Source organism: Bombina bombina, chromosome 1 (assembly GCF_027579735.1).
Source record: "Bombina bombina isolate aBomBom1 chromosome 1, aBomBom1.pri, whole genome shotgun sequence".
Lineage (NCBI taxonomy): Eukaryota > Metazoa > Chordata > Amphibia > Anura > Bombinatoridae > Bombina > Bombina bombina.
In genome coordinates, this window is record NC_069499.1 from 1417598752 (window position 1) to 1417614592 (window position 15841).

Sequence of the window (15841 nt, forward strand, 5' to 3'; positions counted from 1 at the left end):
AGACAGAGGGGAGAGAGAGAGGAGAGAGAGAGACAGAGGGGAGAGAGATAGAGAAAGACAGAGGGGAGAGAGAAAAACAGAGGGGAGAGAGAGAGACAGAGGGGAGAGAGAGAGACAGAGGGGAGAGAGAGAGACAGGGGGGAGAGAGAGAGACAGAGGGGAGAGAGAGGAGAGAGAGAGACAGAGGAGAGAGAGAGAGAGACAGAAGGGAGAGAGAGACAGAGGGGAGAGAGAGACAGAAGGGAGAGAGAGACAGAGGGGAGAGAGAGAGACAGAGGGGAGAGAGAGAGATGGGAGAGAGAGAGACAAAGGGGAGAGACAGAGGGGAGAGACAGAGAGAGAGAGACAGAGGGGAGAGAGAGAGAGAAGGGGGGAAGAGGGAGAGACAGAGGGGAGAGAGAGAGGCAGAGGGGGGAGAGAGTGACAGAGGGGAGATAGTGACAGAGGGGAGAGAGAGACAGAGTGGAGAGAGAGGGGAGAGAGAGGGACAGAGGGGGGGAGAGAGAGAGAGACAGAGGGGAGAGAGAGACAGGCAGAGGGGAGAGAGAGAGACAGAGGGGAGAGAGAGAGACAGAGGGGAGAGAGAGAGAGACAGAGGGGAGAGACAGAGAGAGAGACAGACAGAGGGGAGAGAGAGAGACAGACAGAGGGGAGAGAGAGAGACAGACAGAGGGGAGAGAGACATACAGAGGGGAGAGAGACATACAGAGGGGAGAGAGACAGAGGAGGGGGGAGAGAGACAGGGGAGGGGGGAGAGAGACAGGGGAGGGGGGGAGAAGAGGAGGGGGGAGAGAGACAGGGGAGGGGGGAGAGAGACAGGGGAGGGGGGAGAGAGACAGGGGAGGGGGGGGAGAGAGACAGGGGAGGGGGGAGAGAGAGACAGGGGAGGGAAGAGAGAGAGACAGGGGAGGGGGGGGAGAGAGAGACAGGGGAGGGGGGAGAGAGAGAGAGACAGGGGAGGGGGGGAGAGAGAGACAGGGGAGGGGGGGAGAGAGAGACAGGGGAGGGGGGGAGAGAGACAGCAAATTGAGCACATACCTTTAATCTGCAGCTCTGCTAGCCATGGTGACATTGTCTGACTCAGGCACTTCACACTACGGCACCGGGCAACTGCATTACACAGCACACAGGCAGCTTCTTTCCCTCTCAGCCTCAGCAGGAAATGACAGTTTTAAATCAGAGCGTTGCCCCAGGTTACCATGGCAATGCTCTGATTTAAAACTGTCATGACTAGGAGACAGCATCACAGCACAGGCAGAAGAAGGAGGGTTGTACCGGTGGGGGGGGGGGGCGAGGGGGGGCCGTGGGGGGCGAGGGAGGCCACGGGGGGGCTGCGGGGGGCCGCGGGGGCACTCAAGAAAAAAAAAAGTTGAAAAAAAAGTTGAAAAAAAAAAAGTTTTAAAAAAAAAAGTTGGAAAAAAAAAATTACACCAGTACCAATACATATTATGTGTCACTCACCACCGGCACCTATACAATTCCATTTCCAATACACATACACAGTGACTTGACAGTCTGAGTCTCTCTCTAGTCTACCGTTACCTTACCTACCTCAGACAGCACAGCACGCAGTGCCACCAGTGTCACACAGTCACAACCGCAGGTGATGCTTGCTCTGAGTCTTCTCTGTGCCTTCCTCACATATTTCCCGCCCAGCAAGTCAGTCAGCCCGCCCCAGACCAGAGAGGACATGCTCCTGTATCTGATTGGCTGAGGGGAGGGCAGTGCTCCAGAGGCTTCAAGAGAGAAGCCTCCGGTGGGAGCGGTATGGGCTGCAAAGAGAGTGAGCTCTTAGCCACTGGGTGGCACTGTGGCACACTCTCTCTAGCAGCCCATACTATACACATTCATATGGAAGGGTAGCTGGCCTCTACTTCCTTGCGCAATATGAATGTGATTGTGACCGGTACTGTAAACTTAAAAAAACTGTAGTAAACACAACACAGGCGGGGGTGGGGGGTAAGGGGGGTCAGTGTGAAGAACCCAAAAAACATTTTGGGGAAAAAAAATTGAACTTTTTTTATTTTATTATTTTTAATAAAAAATAGTGTATTACCCACATTGGCCAGGGGAGGCGCTGCCTCCCCTGCCTCCTATGAATGCACGTCACTGAAGTATGGTGGCCAAAATATAGTCAGGAGGTATAACTGGAGTGGATACAGACTCCTCCTTGGACAGAGGCGAGAATTGTCGAGAGAGGGCATCAGCCCTAGCATTCTTACTACCAGGCAGGTAAGAGACCACATAATTGAACCAAGACAAGAATAGCGCCCATCTGGCCTGTCGGGGTGACAAGTGCTTAGCTTCGGACAGGTAAGTCAAATTCTTGTGATCAGTGAGGATGAGCACCGGTACACTTGTACCCTTGAGAAGTTGCCTCCATTTCTTGAGTGCTATTATTATGGCCAGTAATTCCCTGTTACCAATTTCATAATTGCACTTCACTGTAGAAAATTTCTAAGAGAAGAAACCGCACGGATGCAAGGAACCCTCAGGCGTAGGACGTTAAGACAAGAGGGCGCCTACTCCTGTCTCAGATGCATCAACCTCTAGAAAGAAAGGCAGAGCAGGTGTAATGCTGGACCTTTAAGGAACTCAATTTACAGATATTAAAGCAGGTTCTTTATTAAGTAGTCATCTTTGTAAATAAACAGGAGTATTATGCAATATCTCTTTAAGGAAACCACAACAGTATATAAAGAAAATTAGGTTAGTTCCACCACAGAATTCAATTACCCAATATAATAAGGTAATCACAGATTTAGTGGTGAGTATATTATAGAATGATTTTTAATTAAATAACCCAATAGAACTTATCTGTTATAGAGAAGCTGGACAATCAAGAGTTAATACAAGTATGTTATAATAGAGAAAAGAATCAAGGTTGAATAACTAGTTCAGGTTAAACTATTCCCTGTTATATATATTAGAATTTATACAGGATAACTGATTAATCTTGATGGGGTTTTGTAGTGTAAAGTTAATGAAGCTCTTACAGTTCAAGTACCTTAATTCAGTGAACAGGGAGTTAAGAATCCGTTCCGGTCTGAAAGTGAGAGAGATCAGCTTGAGCTGCTGCAGATCGCCAAACCGGAAGTAACTGCAATGATGTGGTAGAGGCTTCTGGGAAATGTAGTCCAGACTGAAAACGAGAGGATTAGAAGGTAAACAGCTTTTAACAACTTGTAGATGATTTACCTTTGAAAATGAGTAGTAAATGCCAGGTATTTGAACTGCACTTTGTAGTGTTTAAATGAGTGTCAAAATTTAGTTGAGTCCGGTTTAAAATATCCAGCTGTAGTAGTGAAGTTTCCGTGGTAGAGATGAGATCCTTCTCATGTGTTAGGAAGTGTGGCTTGGTTCTTAGGTGTTCACAGTGGGAACAATTAGAATAACTAAGCAATGTTGCTTAGTTGCTTAGGCAATTTAAAGGGGGAGTAACCAATAAGATTTGTAGGCAGTTAAAGATACAGGATCCCTTACAGCAGGGTTAGGATGAACCAGAACCGAGTCGGCAGCAAAGGCAGCCTTAAGACTTTTAAAGGCCTTAATAGCAGTAGGTGACCAATGGAGTGTATCATTCTCCTTATCATGTCTGTGATTGGTTTGACCAAGGAAGAAAAGTTTTTAATAAACTTTCTATAGTAAATGGCAAAGCCCAAAAAATGTTGAATAGACCGAAGACCCACCGGTTGAGGCCACTGCAGCCCTGCAGCGGTAATGACATAACCTAGAAAGGTGACTTGAATTTGATGGAACTCACATTTCTCGAGTTTGCAAAACAGGGCATTTTCATGTAGTTTCTGAAGTACCTGAGTTTCATCAAAATGATGAGGCTCAAGTGCAGGTGAGTGTATGAGGATATCGTCTAAGTACACCACAACACACTGTTGCAACAAATCTCGTAGGACATCATTAATAAATTCCTGGAAAACTGCAGGAGCATTGCCTAGGCCAAAGGGCATTACAAGATATTCATTATGCCCCCTCCTGGTGTTAAATGCTGTTTTCCATTTGTGGCCCTCTTTGATCCTAACGAGATTGTAAGCTCCTCTCAGATCTAGTCTAGAAAAGGCCGTAGCTCCCTTGAGGCGGTCAAAGAGTTCCGTGATGAGTGGAATAGGCTAAGCATTTTTAATGGTAAGACGATTAAGGCCCCTATAATCGATACAGGGTCTTAACTCGCCACCCTTCTTCTTCATGAAAAATAGCCAGCTCCTGCTGGGGAGCAGGATTTGCAGATGATCCCCTGCAATAAGGCATCAGCAACATACTACTCCATGGTTTTATTCTCCGCAACAGACAAAGGGTAAACCCGGCCCAGAGGAGGAATGACTCTGGGTTGCAGGTCAATAGTACAATCATAAGACCGATGAGGAGGTACCAGCCCGCACATTATCAAAAACATCTTGGAACTCTCTGTACTCCTCTGGCAGTCGAGATACCGAAGAAATGCATAAGACTTTGACTGGTTTCTGGAGACAAGTAGAATTACATTGCGGGACAATGACAGTATTTCGGACCTATGCCAGTCGAGACTGGGATTGTGCTTTTGAAGCCAGTAATAACCCTAAACAACTGGAAAATTAAGAGGTAATCATCTGGTACTGGAGAGTTTCATAATGGAGAGCCCCAACAACCATGGTTAACAGAGTTTCATAATTAATGAGTGTGGGCTGAAAGGGCTTGAAGTGGAGCGGACCGAGGTTGTACTGGAATGGAGTGCTGTGATACAAATGCACTGTCAATGAAATAACCTGCAGCACCAGAGTCTACAAGAGCCTGGGTGACTATGGAGAAGCACACCCAGGAAAGAACAACCATAACCAAAAGATTTCTCTTTTAGAGGTTCCGGGGATGAGGATAAGCCACCCAAGATCTGTCCCCGACAGGACCTTGGGTGCGGGCGTTTCCCAGACGTGTAGGACAAGACTTTAAAAGGTGGCCTTGTAGTCCACAATAGAGGCAGAGAACCTCCCTCCTCCTAAAGGCCCTCTCAACTGCGGAGAGGTGCATGAATCCCAACTGCATAGGCTCAGCAGTGCCTCTTGTCTCGGGACCAGGAGGCATGGATGGAGAGGCAGACATGGGAGGGAACGAAAACATAGGAGACAACTGGACAGGATGCTTCTGCAAGCGCTTCCTGAAAGAGGGTCTCTCTCTGAGTCTGATGTCAGGATTAGGATTAAAAAAGACACCAAGGCCTCGAGATCCTCTGGTAAATCTCTGTCAGCAACTTTGTCTTAATCGCATAAGAAAGCCCATGAAAGAAGGCTGCAACAAGGGCTTATTTGTTCCAACCTACTTCTGCTGCAAGCATATGGAACTCAATGGCATACTGGGCTACAGATCTCGTACCTTGCTGAATGGACATGAGTCGTTTGACAGCAGAGGAGGAGCGAGCCAGAACATCAAAAACCCTTTGAAAGGAGGCCACAGATTCAGGGTAATTATATATTACAGGTTTATTAGTCTAACCCTCTGCACTGATTAGGATCGCCTCCATATCGCTGAGTTAGAGGTGCAGAACCAGACATACTCCTGGCAGGACTAGGTGCAGTAGCGGAAACAGGAGAAGCCATAGCTTGTGGAACACTCTGATCCAAATGTGCAGTGCGAGTCAGAAGGGTTTGCACGGCTAGTGCAAATTGATTCATGCAGTGATCCTGTTCATCCATCCTGTAAATGATGGTGGGTAAAGGTGGATTATTAGCACTGTCAGGATTCATGGCCCTTGTGTAATGTCAGGGTACCAGGAATCAGACTGAGATGTAAATTGCTAAAATAATCACACCTTTATTAAATAATAACAAAAAATTATAAAGAGTCCAAAAGTCAAACGACAAGCCAGAATTCAAAAGCCAGAGCTGGTAGTCAAATGAGCCGGGTCAGGAGCCAAAGCGAGTAGTCAGATGAGCCAGGGTCAGGAACACAAAGATCAGTAGAGTCAGTAATAAGCCAGGGATCAGGAACCAAATGGAATGTCAAACAAGCCAGGTTATACACAGAATCAGGAACTCACAAAGAAGTCGTAGACAATGCAAGGGCAAAGGCAGACTGAACTGAGGCACTTTAAATAGTAAGTGATGACATCATAATTCTGGGACTGCAACCTGTATCTCACTGATGATGTTCTCCAGTTTAGCCATAAGAGGGCACCTAGGTGTAGTGAGCAGCTTTAAACACTCTGCAGCAGACGAGGAGAGAGAAGAGGTGAGTCAAAATTGCTGCCAAGCAGCAAATAACAAACGAAAGCAGGGTGAAACCCTGACAGTGTGCACCTAAGTGCCTAGAGCTTAACGTGGTTGTGACGGCTATCTTAAGCCATGGACATTATTACATGTTTGAGATACTGCATTACATAGGTATTTACTGCAGATGCGTGCTCAGTCAGCTGTTAAGGGAAATGTTTATTGCTGGATTAATGGCCCTACTGGGACCTGAAATAGAAGTCGCATCCTTAAGTCCCATTAAAAGAAAACTCCTCTCTGTACGAGAAAGCTGGCTTGGGTGTTTTATTTGTTTAATTGTAGTTACTTTGGCATGCAAATGAACTGAACAATGTAATGGGTTTTCATATAAATATGTGTGTGGTGTTCAACAAAAAATAAACTGATGTCACAACATAGACGCAGGTTGAGTTTGTAGAATCTGGGGTAGAGTGTAGAGATATGTTTCCCTTTCAGCTTTAATGTTTGAGTCTCCAGTGAGTAAAGTATTTATAAAGTCTTTGTAAAGACTGCCCTGGTTTTACAGACTGCTGCTAGACCCCTCAGTTTACCACCAGTGAGCACTGTCTTGGCTGAGAGAGAACATTACGATGACCAAAACGTTTCTTGTCAGTCAGACAAGTGAGTAGACGAGGACTAGATCTGGGTTGGAACTGTTATCAGATAATTTGGTGTTTTGACACTGTCTAGGATCAGGCTATGAATATGACTTGTTTCTGAAGCGCAATTTTTTTTTCCTACCCATGTGACTGTACTTGAGGTTGGTCATAAATATGTTATTTGTATAATTTTATCAATAAAGTTTATTTGTTTTTGAATGGTAGTTGTAATCTTTTAATTTTTTGTTACATTTTGTATGGAGCCTCACCTCATTAAAGATCATTTTTGCTTACTAATTCTTGTTTTCTGAATAATTTTCATTGGTACACTGTTACTAAATGCTTGAAAGGTTTCAAAAGGAGATAATGTGCAAGAAGGAAAGCTCTTGACTAAAGAGTCATTGAAAGCAGACATTTTTCTTACATATTCTTAAAATTAGCTTTGCTAAAATCTTGGTGTATTTTTCCTGTTAGATTGCATAGATCAGTCATGCCAGTGAAAATTAATTTTATAGGGTCATCAAAAATGTAATTTATGTAGTAGACAACATACTGCATATATTATTGTACAGCCTTGCACATGTGACTCTATAAAGCATATATGCAGTTAATAATTACCCTGCCAAAGGTGCCAAAGGTGTAATGTAAATGATCCCTTTTAGATAATATTGAATGGAAATACAATATACATGTGTCAACCGAAACTCAACCCCTTTTGTTACAATACAATAATAATACTAGATCATGAATAATACACTTATAAGAGCTGGAGGATTGTGGGTATATTATACAAATGTATACACTGTATTTTTTATATGTATTATATTGTAAAATGCTGTAATATATATTTAAAGTCTTGTGTTGTTTTTTGCTTTTGGCATTTTTTCCCTTTTTTAAAAAGAAGATTTTGTGTTTGGGATATTAATTTTTAATAGAAGACAGTAGCTGTAACTCTCTAGTCTTACCAAAGCATGTTTTTTAATGTTGCACTATGTTAAACATGTTTTTTTGGAATTGACAGAATTTTGTCTGTTCTAAATGTGTTATATGTAAAATATTGCGACCATAGAATACAGAACACATTTGTTACAATGAGATCACAATATTATGAGTATTTGACATTTTACTACACTAAATCCATTTTTGTTTTAGTGAACAAACAGTCTAGGTTGTGTAAACATATTCATAATTAGGGATGGGCGAATGTGCAAATTTTCGAATTTCGAATGTAGAACGAATGTTATTACCGAAATTCGAATTCTAAATTCGAATGTCGATAAGAACGAATATTCTTAAAAATTCGAAAATCGAATGTTATTTACAGTTTTCGAATGTCACTTTCGAATTCGAATGTTTATAATTATATCGAATGTCTACATTCGAAATTCGAATTTTTCGAATTTGAATATAAATTCGAATTTTTCGAATTTGAATTTTTCGAATTCGAATATAAATTCGAATTTTTCGAATTCGAATATAAATTCGAATTTTTCGAATTCGAATATAAATTCGAATTTTTCGAATTCGAATATTGCATGATTCGAATATTACATTTAAAAGCATTAGAAATACTATTACAATCTAAATTCGAATTTTTTTTTTTCGAATATTGCATAATTCGAATATTACATTTAAAGAAAAAGCATTAGAAATACTATTACAATCTAAATTCGAATTTTTCGAATTCGAATATTGCATAATTCGAATATTACATTTAAAGAAAAACATTAGAAATACTATTAAAATCTAAATTCGAATTTTTCGAATTCGAATACACGTATTGCATAATTCGAATATTACATTTAAAGAAAAAGCATTAGAAATACTATTACAATCTAAATTCGAATTTTTCGAATTCGAATATTGCATAATTCGAATATTACATTTAAAGAAAAAGCATTAGAAATACTATTACAATCTAAATTCGAATTTTTCGAATTCGAATATTGCGTAATTCGAATATTACATGTAAAGAAAAAGCATTAGAAATACTATTACAATCTAAATTCGAATTTTTCGAATTCGAATATTGCATAATTCGAATATTACATTTAAAGAAAAACATTAGAAATACTATTACAATCTAAATTCGAATTTTTCGAATTCGAATATTGCATAATTCGAATATTACATTTAAAGAAAAAGCATTAGAAATACTATTACAATCTAAATTCAAATTTTTCGAATTCGAATACACGTATTGCATAATTCGAATATTACATTTAAAGAAAAAGCATTAGAAATACTATTACAATCTAAATTCGAATTTTTCGAATTCGAATATTGCATAATTCGAATATTACATTTAAAGAAAAAGCATTAGAAATACTATTACAATCTAAATTCGAATTTTTCGAATTCGAATATTTTCGAATGTAATCGTAAAATTCGAAACCGAATATTCGAAAATCGAATGTTAGAATGTTATGTAAACATTCGAAATTCGATTCGAACGAACGAATGTGTTAAAATTCGTGCCGTTTTTCGAATGTAGCGAAACATTCGCCCATCCCTATTCATAATACATGAATCCCCCCCCCCTGTCAAGATCCGAGATCACTGGTGATGTTAGGGGAAACTGCAATCACTGTTATTTCCTATAAATGCACATTGTCACTCCATGGAAAAGAAAGGATCAGCCCACATGGAAAACCCTAAAGTTTCAGAAATAAATTACATGAGAATGGGAGCAAAATAAAAAAAATCAAAGCATAAACTATTTTTTTTAAATGAAATCATTAAATATTTGCTGCTTCAGTTGTGTACTGATCCAGTGGAAGCTGTAGAGGAGGTCCCTGGAATTGGTGCTATTTTAAAGATCTTAACTGTTTTTGGATATAAACTAAAATAACTTCACAACACAGCTCTGTTCCTTTTCATTATGTTTCAGAAATCTAAGCTTTTGTTTGGCTGTAAATTAAGTTGCTTAATTTATATTTTTTTGTGTGTTACCACTTCCTTTAGCCATGAGGGACCATCAGACTGACATATTAAAGTTATTATATTTTTGGTTTATTGACAAACAGCCCACAGTAATCTTTCAGTCCACTATGATACCCTATATATGATCCCGAAAAAATAACTCCCATATACTACACAAAGGGGTTAATGTGGGAGATCATATGAGTGTGGGGTAAGAGTGTGGGAGTATTGCAGTGGAGATCGAGTTGCTCATAGGTATAATAGTGGTGACGAAGGGTCAATCATATGGTTGATAGTGCTGAAGACTGAGGTGTCCATATGGTTTATTGTGGTCTGTGAGTTGGGTCTGTCACTATTTTATTGTGGGAGTGGTTGTAGTTAGCCATAAAGAGCTGAAATACTGGTACCTTTATACCTTTGTTATTATAGATCACTGTTTTTTAAATCTGTACTTAGGCCTAACTAATAGACCAGATTTTTAGGATTACCTTGGTTGAAAAAAGGTTAATAACAATGTTTACTAATCAGCAGATTATTTCATCTGTGCGCCAGTTCACATACGGTATACAGAAAATCTGGCCTTTTAGGGAGGCCCGAGGACAGGTTTGAAAACCAATGTTATAGATGGTGGGATCTAGGTTTGCCAATTTTTTTGAAGAAAATAAGAGACAAAGGAATTGACACATTTCATGTAGGAAATAGACAAATTATACTGAGAAAAACACTTTATTTTACAAGGTGATACAGTTTGGTACAACAAAATTCTTCATACAATTCATTCTCATTCATAGTCTTGCTTGAAATACATTCAACAACTTTCTGCTAATTCTATTGCTCATTTAAGGCACAATGGGAGTAAGACATTAAAATGTCAGATACATCAATATGACTAAATAGGAGTACAATATTACATCATCTGAAATGAAGATTTTACATGCAAAATATAAGGGAGAAAAATATTCTAAGAACAGATAAATAACCGATCTTGCGAGACTATAAAAAAAAAGTTTGGGCAAATAAGGGAGATCCCTGGAAATAAGGGAGGGTTGGCAACCCTAGTGGTATCAGATCCACCACAGACTGGAACATATGTTGTCTCTGAAAATGTATGAGTCTAAATTTAGGATGTAGCAACTATGCAGCACAGTGGCATAATTAAGTTTGTGCTGCTTTAGGCACTCAAAAGTCTGCTGCCCCCCCCCCCCCTCACCTGAAACATGACTTTTTTTTCCATGGCATTTACAATTTAAATGTTCATGTTCTGTGCTTGAGTGTTTATATATGTGTGTGTGTGTGTATGGTGAGTGTGTGTGTGTTTATGGTCTGTGTGTGTAGTGTCCTTGTGTAGTGCAGTGCGTAGTGAGTGTGTGTGTAGTGGGACACAAAAAGTGCTGCCCCCCAAAAAAATCTGCTGCCCTAGGCAAGTGCCTTGTTTATCTAGGTCAAAATACACCCCTTATGCAGCAACTACACAAAAATTCCGATATACTATGTTTGTTGCACAGTGAGTAGGTTAATAAGTAGCACTGTGTTTATTTTTCATGTCTAGAGCCTTCTACTACAGTTCAAATGGTAAACACAGACATGTTTATTCTTGTTATTATTCTTTGAGTATATATATATATATATATCATAACATTCTAAAGCAATACTAAGTAAGATATATATTTGGTAAGTAGAATGTTTGAAATGTTACAGAAAACTTGAAAAATGATTTTACCTTGTGTTAAACTATTTGCATACAAGTTTTATGATCTAGGCACAATCATAGCATTTCCAATTAATGGCTTACCAGACACCTGTGTAATAAATAATAATAATAAATAAATAGAAAAAAAAAATAACAATAATAGTAATAGAAATAAAGTGAATTATAATTATTTTATAGTATTAATAGGGACACAAATGGCAAAATAAATGGGGGGAAAATGCAATCGGATTCAATAATGCTATTTTTGAAGGTTCACTTTTTCCTGTTTTGTTGTGATTTCACATAAGCAAATTGATATTGCACTTTCACAATGTACAGCGGTATCAATGTAAACCCTTGTATGGTAAGGCTTATTCATGCTGAATGGTCATGTTGTATTAGTTATTTGCATTTGTATAAGGTATAACTGGTTGGTTTCTGGTGACTTCACATTGGGAGTCCTGGTTTACTTTCAAGTCTGGTAACTGATGCGCTAGTGGGAAAACTTTACTTTTAACTTCTAATACTAGCGCACGGATGCTTTTGATAAATTTGCGGATGCAGTTTCACATGAGCACAATTTACATTCCTCAAACAGCATGCTAAGTAAGCTATCTATGACCTTTGAATATGGAATTGAGATAGATTAAAGATGATTACAATACATTAAGAAAACGTTTAACATTAAACATTACAATATAATAAATGCACATAAAATAATTTATTTACACACGCATGGCTTTGTAAAGCATCTCAAAAACAGGCATGCCAGTGCCTTTCTTAGTTTAAAAAGTTAATGTCACAGTACATCATACAAATTGTCAAATACAGGTATACCTCACTTTACAGCGCTTCGCTAATACAGCGCTTTGTGGAGCTGAAGTTCAACCTCCAAGGATTTTAAAACAGTGCTGTAATCTTTGTAAGATTGTAAGAAAAGTGACTAGCACCATTTTATTATGCTTAGTTCACTCTGTTTACAGCATTACAGTGCAATCTGTGTCTCAGTGCTATACTCTGGCAAATTGTACTACAGTGATTGTCACTATTTTACAGGTACAGTATTTATTGAATACTGTGCTGTGCGAGTGTTAAACTAAACTTAGTGCTATTGTACACCTAATATAAGTTAGTTAAAACATGTTTTTAAGTTTTTAAACACACTGGCAAGTGAAAAGAAAGCTAAAACTGCCTTGTTTCACTTTAAGGCGGTTTTCACTTTACAGCGGGGCTCCGGTCCCTAACCCGCTGTATGAGCGGGGTATACCTGTATACAACAGACTAATCCCTAGACTAAAGGATTATGTTTATAGTTGTCAAGCTTTTTAAAAGTTGCTGTTTACAAAAAGTTGAAATGTTATGGACATATTTGGATACACTTCATGTAAATAGGTACTTTAATAATGCTGACCATCATTTGCAAAACAGTATCACCTAAAATACATAATGGCCACTTTTGCTAAGAGCAATCAACATAATTTTAGCCCTAGGAACAAGTATATGCATTTTCCACTAATAAGGTTTATTTAAGGTATAGCTTGCTCTTGTGACGTTCATATCCCCCTCATGTCTTACATTTACTACTATATAGAAAGCATATTGTGCTTTGAAACCCTTATCTTCTGAATAGATCTGCAGCAGGCCCAAGGTTCACAGCTCAGCAAATAGCAGGGCTTCAGTGTCCAAAACCATCTATTTTTTAACTAAGGCCTTATTGTCATATACTGTATATCATAATTTGGCATTTAAAACACATTTCAAATAAAAGTGTAACATATGCATGTGTTTTATATAATGAGTGTGGCCAGGCCTACTCAAAAAAGGACTTAGTAGAATTAGGGTTGCCAGGTTTCCAATATTCTACCAAACAGTCCAGTATTTCAGCAGACTGACCAGTAAACTTTTCACCAAATTACTGGAAACTTAAATATCTAGTTTTTAAAGTCCATGAGTGTTGGATACACATAAAAGGTCTCTTATGCCTCAATGCATTACAAATATGGAGCAGAAATGAGGGGCAGTCAAGGTGGTAAAATCCCTATTGTTTGCACGTTACTGGCATCCAAGGGAGTAAAAATGTTTATTTCTATGTTACCGGCAGCCAGGGGGTAAAATTACTAAAATAGAAGTTTTGGGGAGACATTGGGTTGTGCCCAGTCCCCTACAGATTGTCCAGTATTTTTGTGGGGGGCAGCTGTCTACCTTAAAGGGCATATTTACTAACTGTCAGACAGACATTATCCGCTATCATCGCTGAATGCCGACAGCATACGCTGTCAGCATTTAACATTGCACGAGCTGTTCTGGTGAACTGCTTGTGCAATGCCGCCCTTTGCAGATTCGCAGCCAATCAGCCGCTAGCAGGGGGTGTCAATCAACCCGATCATATGCGATCGGGCGGATTGATGTCCGCTGCCTAGGAGGAGGCATACAAGTTAAGGAGCAGTGGTCTTAAGACCGCTGCTTCTTAACTCCTGTTTCCGGTGAGCCTGAAGGCTCGCACGAAAACAGGGGTATACGGCCCCATTCGGGCCGTGATAAATCGGGCCCCTAAGTATTATGCTAGGCTGATTTATAAAAAGAAATTGAACTTTGCTGTCATGGATCTCTGCAACAAACTGCTTGACACTCCATTACAGTCCCATGTACTTATTATGATTAAATGCATTTAAAAATCACTAGCTCATAAACACACAAAAACATTAAATGTTGATGTGCCCTCTATGGTTTATTTGAACTCATAAACTATGTGCCCATGCAGTTAAGCAATTTTCATAAGGTACAAAATAGAGACTCAAATAAATATTAGTATATGTAAAAAACAATAACAACAAACTATTAAGGTATATATGTACAAATAATGTAGGCTACAACCCCCCCCCCCCCACACACACACATAAAAAAACACACAAACAAATAAGATATGAAATGTGATTATCAATAAAATGTGATACTCAATAAATAAATGTGATTTTCTTTTATTTTTGGAATCCTGTAATTATCTTTACAAAAGATACTGTTTTCATATCAATTAGGAAGATTTTTGAAATGTTAGGACCTACCATCACTTTAAAGGGACAGTATACACCTTAGTCATCTTAAACTCTAACCTTAGATTAAGCTGCAAATAGCCTCCTGCCCCCTTTCTATATCATGCAGCAGGAACAGTAAAACAGTTATTTTAAAATGAATATTGTTTCTGGCCACTTTGAAATGGCAGCCAAAATCCACCCACTGATGACATCATGATCTGGGCTGCATAATAGATTCACTGGTTACAATAGTTGAATTCAACAGACTGTCAATGCTATTAGGCAGAGTGCCTAGATCCTGTACAGATCATGATGTCATCAGTGGGTGGAGCTTGGCAGCCATTTCAAATTGGCCAGAGACAATATTTATTTTAAAATAACGTTTTTTACTGTTCCTGCTGCATAATATAGAAAGGGGTGCAGTAGGCTATTTGCAGATTAATCTAATGTAAAACTTTTAGATAACTAAGGTGTAGACTGTCCCTTTAAGTTAAATTGACATATGTTGAAATATGTTAGGCATTTTATTTTTATGTTGCTTGCTATGAAAAGATGGATATGTGTATAATCACTAACTTGCTTTTAGTAGAGCATTAGTGCTTCTGAGACTACCTTAGTAGGCTTTTCAACAAAGGATATCAAGCAAACGAAGTACATTTGATAATAGAACAAATTGAAAAGTTTCTTAATCACCAAAGTGAAATATTGACTTTCATATCCCTTTAAATATATGTATTTTGTTTTAATATCTCTCTCCCTCTCTCACACACACTCTCTCCCCCCTCTACTGTCTCTCCTCTCTCTCTCCCCCCTCTACTATCTCTCCTCGCTCCCTCTCTCTCTCTCTCCTCTCTCTTTCTCTCTCTTTAACTTTAAGGATAATGATATTACAGTGGATGTTACCAGCTAAAGTAATGCCAATGTTAGAGATGAGCAAAAGAATATCTGAACTGATGACTTTATAATGAAGTGAAAAAAATGAAAAGAAAAAAAAAAACTTTAAAAAAGCCAGTACAAAAACAGTAAAGATCAAATTACAGAGATTTGGCATTATGGTACAAAAAGTGCCTGCCAGCTGTCTTGTATCCTATTAAAGTTATTAGAAGATCATTGTTTCTGAAAAGCAACCATCATATGCTCCTAACCGTCAACGTATTGAAACAATTCTGTTAGTTGCTAAAAGCAAGAATAGAATTTGCAAACAGCCATGCCAAGAAAATAGTTTTCTAAAAATGGAAATATGTTGCAGACAATTATATAAACAAACTGGGAAGAAAAAAGACTCTGCTAATAGGGGAATATAATATATAAATACAGTATATAGACTGCAATATATATTGTAACTCTGTAATACAAAAATTATATGAA